This window comes from Solanum tuberosum, unplaced genomic scaffold (assembly GCF_000226075.1).
Source record: "Solanum tuberosum cultivar DM 1-3 516 R44 unplaced genomic scaffold, SolTub_3.0 scf00086, whole genome shotgun sequence".
NCBI lineage: Eukaryota > Viridiplantae > Streptophyta > Magnoliopsida > Solanales > Solanaceae > Solanum > Solanum tuberosum.
In genome coordinates this window covers 228,613-236,461 of record NW_006239010.1, presented here as the reverse complement: position 1 = coordinate 236,461, position 7,849 = coordinate 228,613, and the positions used below count along the sequence as shown (strand labels likewise).

The 7,849-nt window shown below is 31.7% G+C and overlaps 1 non-coding gene across 1 annotated transcript; it reads left to right on the top strand.

The window, feature by feature from the left end:
* Window positions 1–7,168: 7,168 nt before the first annotated feature.
* Window positions 7,169–7,313, top strand: MIR172C (microRNA MIR172c). Its single transcript, NR_130402.1, has one exon. It is a non-coding gene; the product is annotated as a microRNA MIR172c (primary transcript).
* The last annotated feature ends 536 nt before the right edge of the window (window positions 7,314–7,849 follow it).

Below are 7,849 nucleotides of genomic sequence, written 5' to 3'. Positions count from 1 at the left end.
CACATTTTACTCTTTAACGTGAAAATTTTCCTACACGAATATCGAGTAAAGATCGAAAAAAGGGAGATGTTGGACATGGACCTAACTCTACTAGAGAAATAGTAAACAACAAAAAGTAGTACGATGAAAATATGGTGCATTATATTGCCTCCATGTTTAATGCATATATCCCGACAACATCATTTCCTTTTAAACTTTGTTGATTTAACCTCTCATCAACTACAAACCTTTGACATTTTCGAAAAATCCAACCACCTATGTTTGAGCTTTGTCATTTGGTACAATAGTTTTGCATGTGCTTTGTTTTTTTAAATTATCATTTTGTCTGATGTTCGATATGTTGGAAAATATATGCACAACGTAAGCATACTAGAATCTTACTGCTTACATGAATAATAGATAACCAATATCATTTATGTTAGAACATAAAATTATTGAAATTTAATTCAAGAATTACCTCTTAAAGCGTGAGCATATACATTCAAGCGAATCCCCAAGATAGACAGACGTTCAAGCAAATCTACAAGATAAACAATAGCTATGGTCTTCTACAGTGATCCCAAGTTCACATCCGAACTCTCTCAATACTTGGGTGCGCAAGTATGAATAGAAACCTTCAATCTTTCTAGGGTTAGAAGAATCCCTAATTATATAGATTTCTTCCCAGTCCAAAGAGGAGAACCAAAACACAGTTATTTTTTCTTCAACCGAAAAATACACGCCAGTTTTCTTTTTAAAAGAAAATTAACGCCTCTCCCCTTTTTCCCTTTAGAATTAGGATTCTAAGTTCTAGTTAAATATGAGCACTGTAGGGACCACATAATTAATTACTGAGGCTTCTTATTATGGAAATAATTCCAAATAATTAATTTGAATTATTCTTACCATAAAAAATTACAAATCATTCCACTAGAAATTTGTAATTGCACTTGTAACGACCTGAACCGTCGTTATTTAGGAGAACCAAAATTCGGGAAAATTACTGGGCCACTGTTCCGCCAGGGCGGGCCAGATGCCGCTCGGGCGGCGGCGCCACGACGGGGTAAGTTGGCGCTAGAGCGGGATAGGCGAGACAGAATGTAAATAACGCGAAATCTTTTTTTCTCCTTCTTCTTGAAATACCTAATTTAGACGCAAATCACCCTAGAAACCCCCAAAAAACTGCTAAGTTTGGGAAAGAAGGAGAATGAGATTTCTAGCGTAAGGGGCGTGAGGGATGGTGGATTTTCGGTCAAGATCACCATCACGAAGTCAGAAAAACAAGAATTGAAGCCAAAACTCCGTGCAGTTGCTTGGCGCTCAGGTAGGCTAGGTTTTATTGATTGAGTAGTTACAAATCTGTGCTCACTGCGTAATATAACAATAATCAACAGTAGGATTTATGCATAGGCCTTCGTGCATTGAACAAGACATGATTAAATCATAGGAAGAAGCCTTAGATGATGAACTAGGGTTAAGTATGATCGAGTTATTGCTTAAGTGATATATGTCGATGAATACTTCATTGTGATGGTTGTGATTCGATGTTGGTGTGATATGTATTGTTTTTACTTCATTATAATGTATGCGAATGTTGCACTATGAACCACACTACCTGTAAAACGAAGATAGATGAATGATGAATGTCATGAATCATGACTATGATTGTATGATTATACGAATGTACGTTATGTTTGTGATTGTGGTTTGTTGAAAGGATCGGGTGTTGCGTTCTGACACACTAACATTGGATCGATTGCCACGTTCCAGCACAAATATATGGATCGGTTGCCATGTTCCGGCATAAACATTGAATCGGGTACCACGTTCCGATATGCTAACAGTTTGGGTTTGGGTTCTATGAGAGAACCAATGACTTGTCATAATTGTATCTTGAGAAATGTAAAATTGTACGTTGTTCGTAAGTGATGATGATATTGTATATGTTCGGTGTATGCATGTTATTATTATATTGTATTGACCTATAAATGTTTGTTCTATGGTGTTGATTTGACATGTTATGTATCTCATTGTTGAATGAAACGGGAAGAGACAAGGGTTGTTTGTATGTTGCAAGGGTGAGAAGTGGAGGTAGTATACGTGATGTAAATACTTAGGTGGGTTGCACCTTGGAGAAAGGGGTTCGTGGTTAGTAGTTAGAAAGCTTGATATAATGTACCATGTGGCAAGGGCTGGTAATATAAAAGAGGAAGTAAGAGTATGTCGTGGGTGGTTAGTCGTAGTGTTGTAGTTGTGTTGGTGGACTCTTCTACGCGTTAAAAGGGTTAGGCTATGATCAAGAACTTAGTAAGTAGGTTGACTGAGAAGGTAGTTGGTAGTAAGAGTACTAGTGTAATTTTGAGATATTCAAGAGAGGGTAAGGTGGAGAAGCGTGTGGTTTAGCGCATAATCTTGCTAGTTGTTTTCTTATGATTATGCGGTGGACGTCGGGTTGACCGATGATGCCTACCAATACGTGTGGTTTTATACTGATACTACTCTTGCTATGTCTTTTTGGCATAGACTGGATGCAGGTTGGTGATGTTTTATTAGATGAAGACGAAGAATTCTCCAACATCTTCTACTTTTCCTTCCGCATGGTGGGAGTTGTGTCTTTTCGTTATTATGTCTTGTTGTACTCTTAGTAGCTCTTGTACCTGTTTAAACTAGATCCTTGGGGGTGTTAATTACTTTACAAGTCTTAACCGACATTGCGTTAAAAGTTCTTATTTATAAAATTCTGTTAGTATAATTATTTCCATTTATCTATTTTTCTGCATGTTGTAACTATTGGGATAATAGGGTCCTCCTACTTAGGTGGTAGTATGTAGGTGCTCGCACGGCCCGGTGGGTTGGGTCGTGACAACACTCCTCTATTTATATTTTGTAATTCCCCATTAAACACTTATGTAATTCCCCATGTTAAGATTATAGATACTAATCAATAAATTAAATTACTAGCGAATTTAATTCAATGATTAATTTCTTTTAGAGCACTGCTTAACTTATTTCACGTATCGGATTCATAAATCCACTTACAAGGTTTGACACGATGAAAACTTATAAGTTTCTCAAAAAGGCATATCAATCAATCTCTAAACGGGACATGGATTCCATCAACTAACTTATTATTTCACCAATATATATTATTATCATCCAATCTACCAAGCATATTGACCCATCTCAGAATCTCACCTTTTAATAATCAAAACGATAATTAATATATACAGATCATAATAGTTATATCAGGATTAAGAATATAAGTACATTTAATAGTTTTAGAGAATATGTTTTTGTCAGCCAGTCTAAAACAAGTATCTCTACTTGGTCCCATTCAATACATACAAAATGCACTAGCAAAAGAAGTTGGAACTATACCGTTCCCATAATCAAGCTAAATTACATATAATCTTGTGTTACAATTGTACCGATGGCAAGTCCAATTTCCATCCTAGATTGTGAACAAAAAACTTCATACTTATAAGAACCGATGATTTAATCCGCTGTGTATAAGCTAAAACTCTACACACTAAATCATCTACTATATAAGTAAACAAACACCATAAACGAATATATGATCTATTAAAACTGAATAAATATTATATCTTAACATATGGTTAATAGTATATCAACACAATATTTATATTGGGGTCAGATTAAATTTAAATTCGTGAATGGGAGAATTCATTTTTGGAAGCAAAAATTTATGTTGATGCATGTGCTTTGTTGTATACTTGTACATTATTTGAGTCCACCCTAATTTATGGAGAAAATAAGGTAAAGGCATTTGCATTTAACTTAAAATATTTTTATCTTATGTGAAGTGCTATATAATAGTGAGTTGATCAACATAATATGTTGAGATCATGTAGTTGGACAATTTGACTATATATATAACATAATTTTGGAAATAAATTGCCTAAGTTATTTGTTATATATACTTTATTTAGGGTATACTTCACATATATACGTGCACTCAAAATTAATCATTCACGACTTTGTGGCCCATAACATATTAGTGTAATTTCAAAGTTGCGATTCGGAGATATTAGAGTATAAATAAATCTTATTCTTATTGTGTGAAGGTGAAAAGGTTGTTTTCAAAATTTCCCAATAAAAATAATAATCTTTAATTGTTCTCTATAATAATTCACCCGTTGTACCATTTCCCCTAATATTAGCACTATTTTAGAATATAATGGTCGATATTATTTTTGTTGGTATTTAACCAACTATTTTGGAGGTTTTTACGTTTTGTCACCACATTATGGAGGTTAGATGTGGATTAATAATACCATTATGTTAATTTGATGTCCGTCCAAAAAGATAATATATGTACCTCATTAAAAACCAAAAATTATATGGTGCTTCTAGTACACATTGGACTTATAAGTTGAGCATGTTTCATAGGGCTTGTTTAGTATGGTTTACAGAATTACACATTGAGCGTTTATCCAGTGCACATAAAGTGTTCACCACAAAGTTCTAACTCGAAGGATAGAGATTGTGACAAAAGCTATAGCGATTACGGGTTATATTGGAGTTTCAAAATAAATAAATAAATAAATAAAACTTGACATTAACTTTATGAAAAATAATATACGGTTGAATCTATTTTATATATATATATATATATATATATATAATTTCACGATGTAAATAATATTTATATAATTACTAATTAGGTCACTTATTACATAATTATATTTTAAAAAAATATTAGCATTAATTGATAAAAATAATATTATATATTTGTTTTTCCTCTAAATACGTGTTCTCTTAACACAAGCAAGTCTTAGAAACGATGATAAAGTTCACACGTTTATTCCCATAAATATGGATGTCAATTTCAAAAAGTTCTTATACTTGACGTTAATTTTACAAAGAGTAAAGCACTACAAAAAGCCTAAAGAATTTGCGGGGCTTAAAAGTGCTTGTTATGGAAATTAATGAGGATGTGTTCGGTACGAAGAAAAAATATTTTTTAAAAAAAATATGTTTTTTGATACGATATTTAAGTAAAAAGAATCAATTTTATATGATCTAGACAAACATTATAGTAGGTGGAGGTGAAGTTGGCAATGTGACTTATGAGGTGATGGGATGGGGGATACTAGGATGGGGTGAGGTGCGGGGAAAACATAATCAATTTGGAATGATATTTGTGAAATTCGTTTTTCCTATTTTAGTAAGAAAGCATTTTTTTTATGCTTAAAGAATTTGTTATTTTTTCTAGAGAAATTGTTTTTCTAAATTTTTTTAACCAATCGAACATATTAAAAAATTTGAAAACCTTCCTACCGAACACACCCTAATAGGGGGTTTCCCTAAGCTTTGTAAGCTTCTCAAATTGGCTATTTATAAGCAATAGAGTGATAGGCCCAAAAAGGATAATATCACTAATAGCGTATTTATCGATACGTTGGTGGGAAAAACCACAACGAGGACACCGAATCCCAAGGGGGGTATATGACACCGATGATAGAGGAAAACCCTTTGGAAAAGGAATGCACATTACACTTTAGGCAATCTCACTTCGAAATAGGAGAAGAAAGTTAGAGATCTTACAAGAATGATTTTAGAAACAACTATTGAAGCGTCTTTTAGATTAAAATCCAAGAGTCAAATATGTGTTTGCCTAGGTCCAAAAAAGAGTATAATATCCTAATGGTTAGACCATGGTCGACGTTACATATTGTATCATAACCACTTCGTGTGCATCCTTAAATCATGGTAGGATAAACCTCAGCGAAGACGTTGGGTCACTAAGGAAGGATGTGCGTAACACTCGAAGCGAATCTCATATCAACAAAACACTAAAAAGATAATGTTGAATATATAAGTAAACAAGTCTTAAATCCTAGTAACACGTTTTAAAGTTAAAATGAGGGATTAACACAAACAAACCTTAAAAACTATTGAGAAAAGTTGAGACGTCAATTTTCCCATAAATAAGGATGTCAATTTAGAAAACATCTTGTACAGGACGCAACAAATATTCTAAACCTAAACGTCACCTTTTGCTTGGTAAATTATTATTTTTCCAAAATAAGTAGCAATAATTATATGTGCAGAATGTGGAAATTGAGATGACTCAGTAAAAAAATATTAGTTTTTTGGTAACCTATGGATTGTGATGTATAACTGTTACTACACCTATTTTATTTTTAAATTAAAATTTTGAGTTCTATACACTTATAACGCACAACATCCATAAGGTAAAATAAAATAAAATTGCATTATCGATCACATGAATTGAAAACATCATAGTACGCATTGAAAAGTATCACATTGTGACGTACTAATAAAGGCGACTTCATATCTAAGTGGCTCGAATCTGAAATCTTTGGCTAAGGATGAATTAAGGATTACTAACCACTTCACTATAACTCTTGTTGGTAGTAACAAATATACTTAGTTTACATTCACATATATACCGGGGTTCATTTGATCAATTTTTTTGACGAAAAATTACTTCGTGTGTAACATCATATTTTTTTAGGTATATAGAAGATATTGAATCTTTTTGGCTTTATTTTTTTTTCGCATTTACTTCTTCATATTTTTAAATCCCCTTTAATTAAAATCTTAATTCCGCATACAAACATATTTCAATTATCAATTAATTAAGTTATATATATTATGTAAAAAAAATATTACTCACAAGTAAATCTTCTTAAAATATGAAATTTCTAATCTTGAAAATAAGACAAATTATATATTACAGCATATAAAGGTGATCTGATGGTGTAAATCTTATTACATTACGATATATATAATTAAGCTCCTAAACAATATGATAGAATAAACACCATCAATGTAAATACCTTAAAACTTTATTTCTAAGTATAACGTTACATCAATCATCAGGCCATTCAAAGAATATCTACAGATAAATCGACATATTTAAAACTTGTCATTTAGAATCTTAAAAATAAGACATATTACCTGCTATGACAAATAAAAATATGATGTGACGATATAAAAATTATTTTTACGGTGTATATTATTAAACTCTCTTTTTTCGTGTGTTATTATCGCACTCCTAAGTACTATTTATAGAACCCTCTTTAGACTCCTTTGAACATCCATCTCTCCCTTTCTCCTCTCTTTTTTTTTTTTCTTCCAATAAATCTTCAATTTATTTTCTAAAGCTTTTGGGTTTTTTTCAGTCAATTTTTGCAGATGCAGCATCTTCAAGATTCACATAGATTTATATAATATATAGAGTTCCACGATGGGGTGAAAGTGATTAATTAATATTAATTAATTAATTTGCTCCTATATATTGGCTCTATTAATTATTTTTGATGTGAGAATCTTGATGATGCTGCAGCGGCAATGAATGGCTAGTTATTATTTTCTGGAGAGTCCAAATTAATTGTTGATACATCTATGAAATTAAATTTGGAAGGGGTAAGTGTTTGTTTTTTGTTATATAGTTTGTAATATATATAAAGATGACTATTCAGAATAGTTTTGTTTATAGCATGGTAATTTTAATAAAAATCACATTATTTATCACCTTCTTCTTTAATTTTTTGTTATAGTACTTTAGTCATGTTTAAGGGTTTCATTATAAATCTTAACTTTGCTTCTATATATGAGATAAGTAACTTGGAAAATAATAACATGAGGTTACCTGCTACAACAAATTAAATTAATAATTATGGTATAAAAGTTATTTACATTGTGATATAGTTTTTCAACCGTACCAGAAATGCATACACACAAGAAGTATATGCTTGTAATTAAATTTATGTTGCTAATTATTTGGCATGTTTAGAATGAAAACTTCATTTTCGATTTTACGGAAATTTTTATGAAAACCTTTCGTTTGCTTCTTCTCTTTAATGGAAGTTTGATTTTT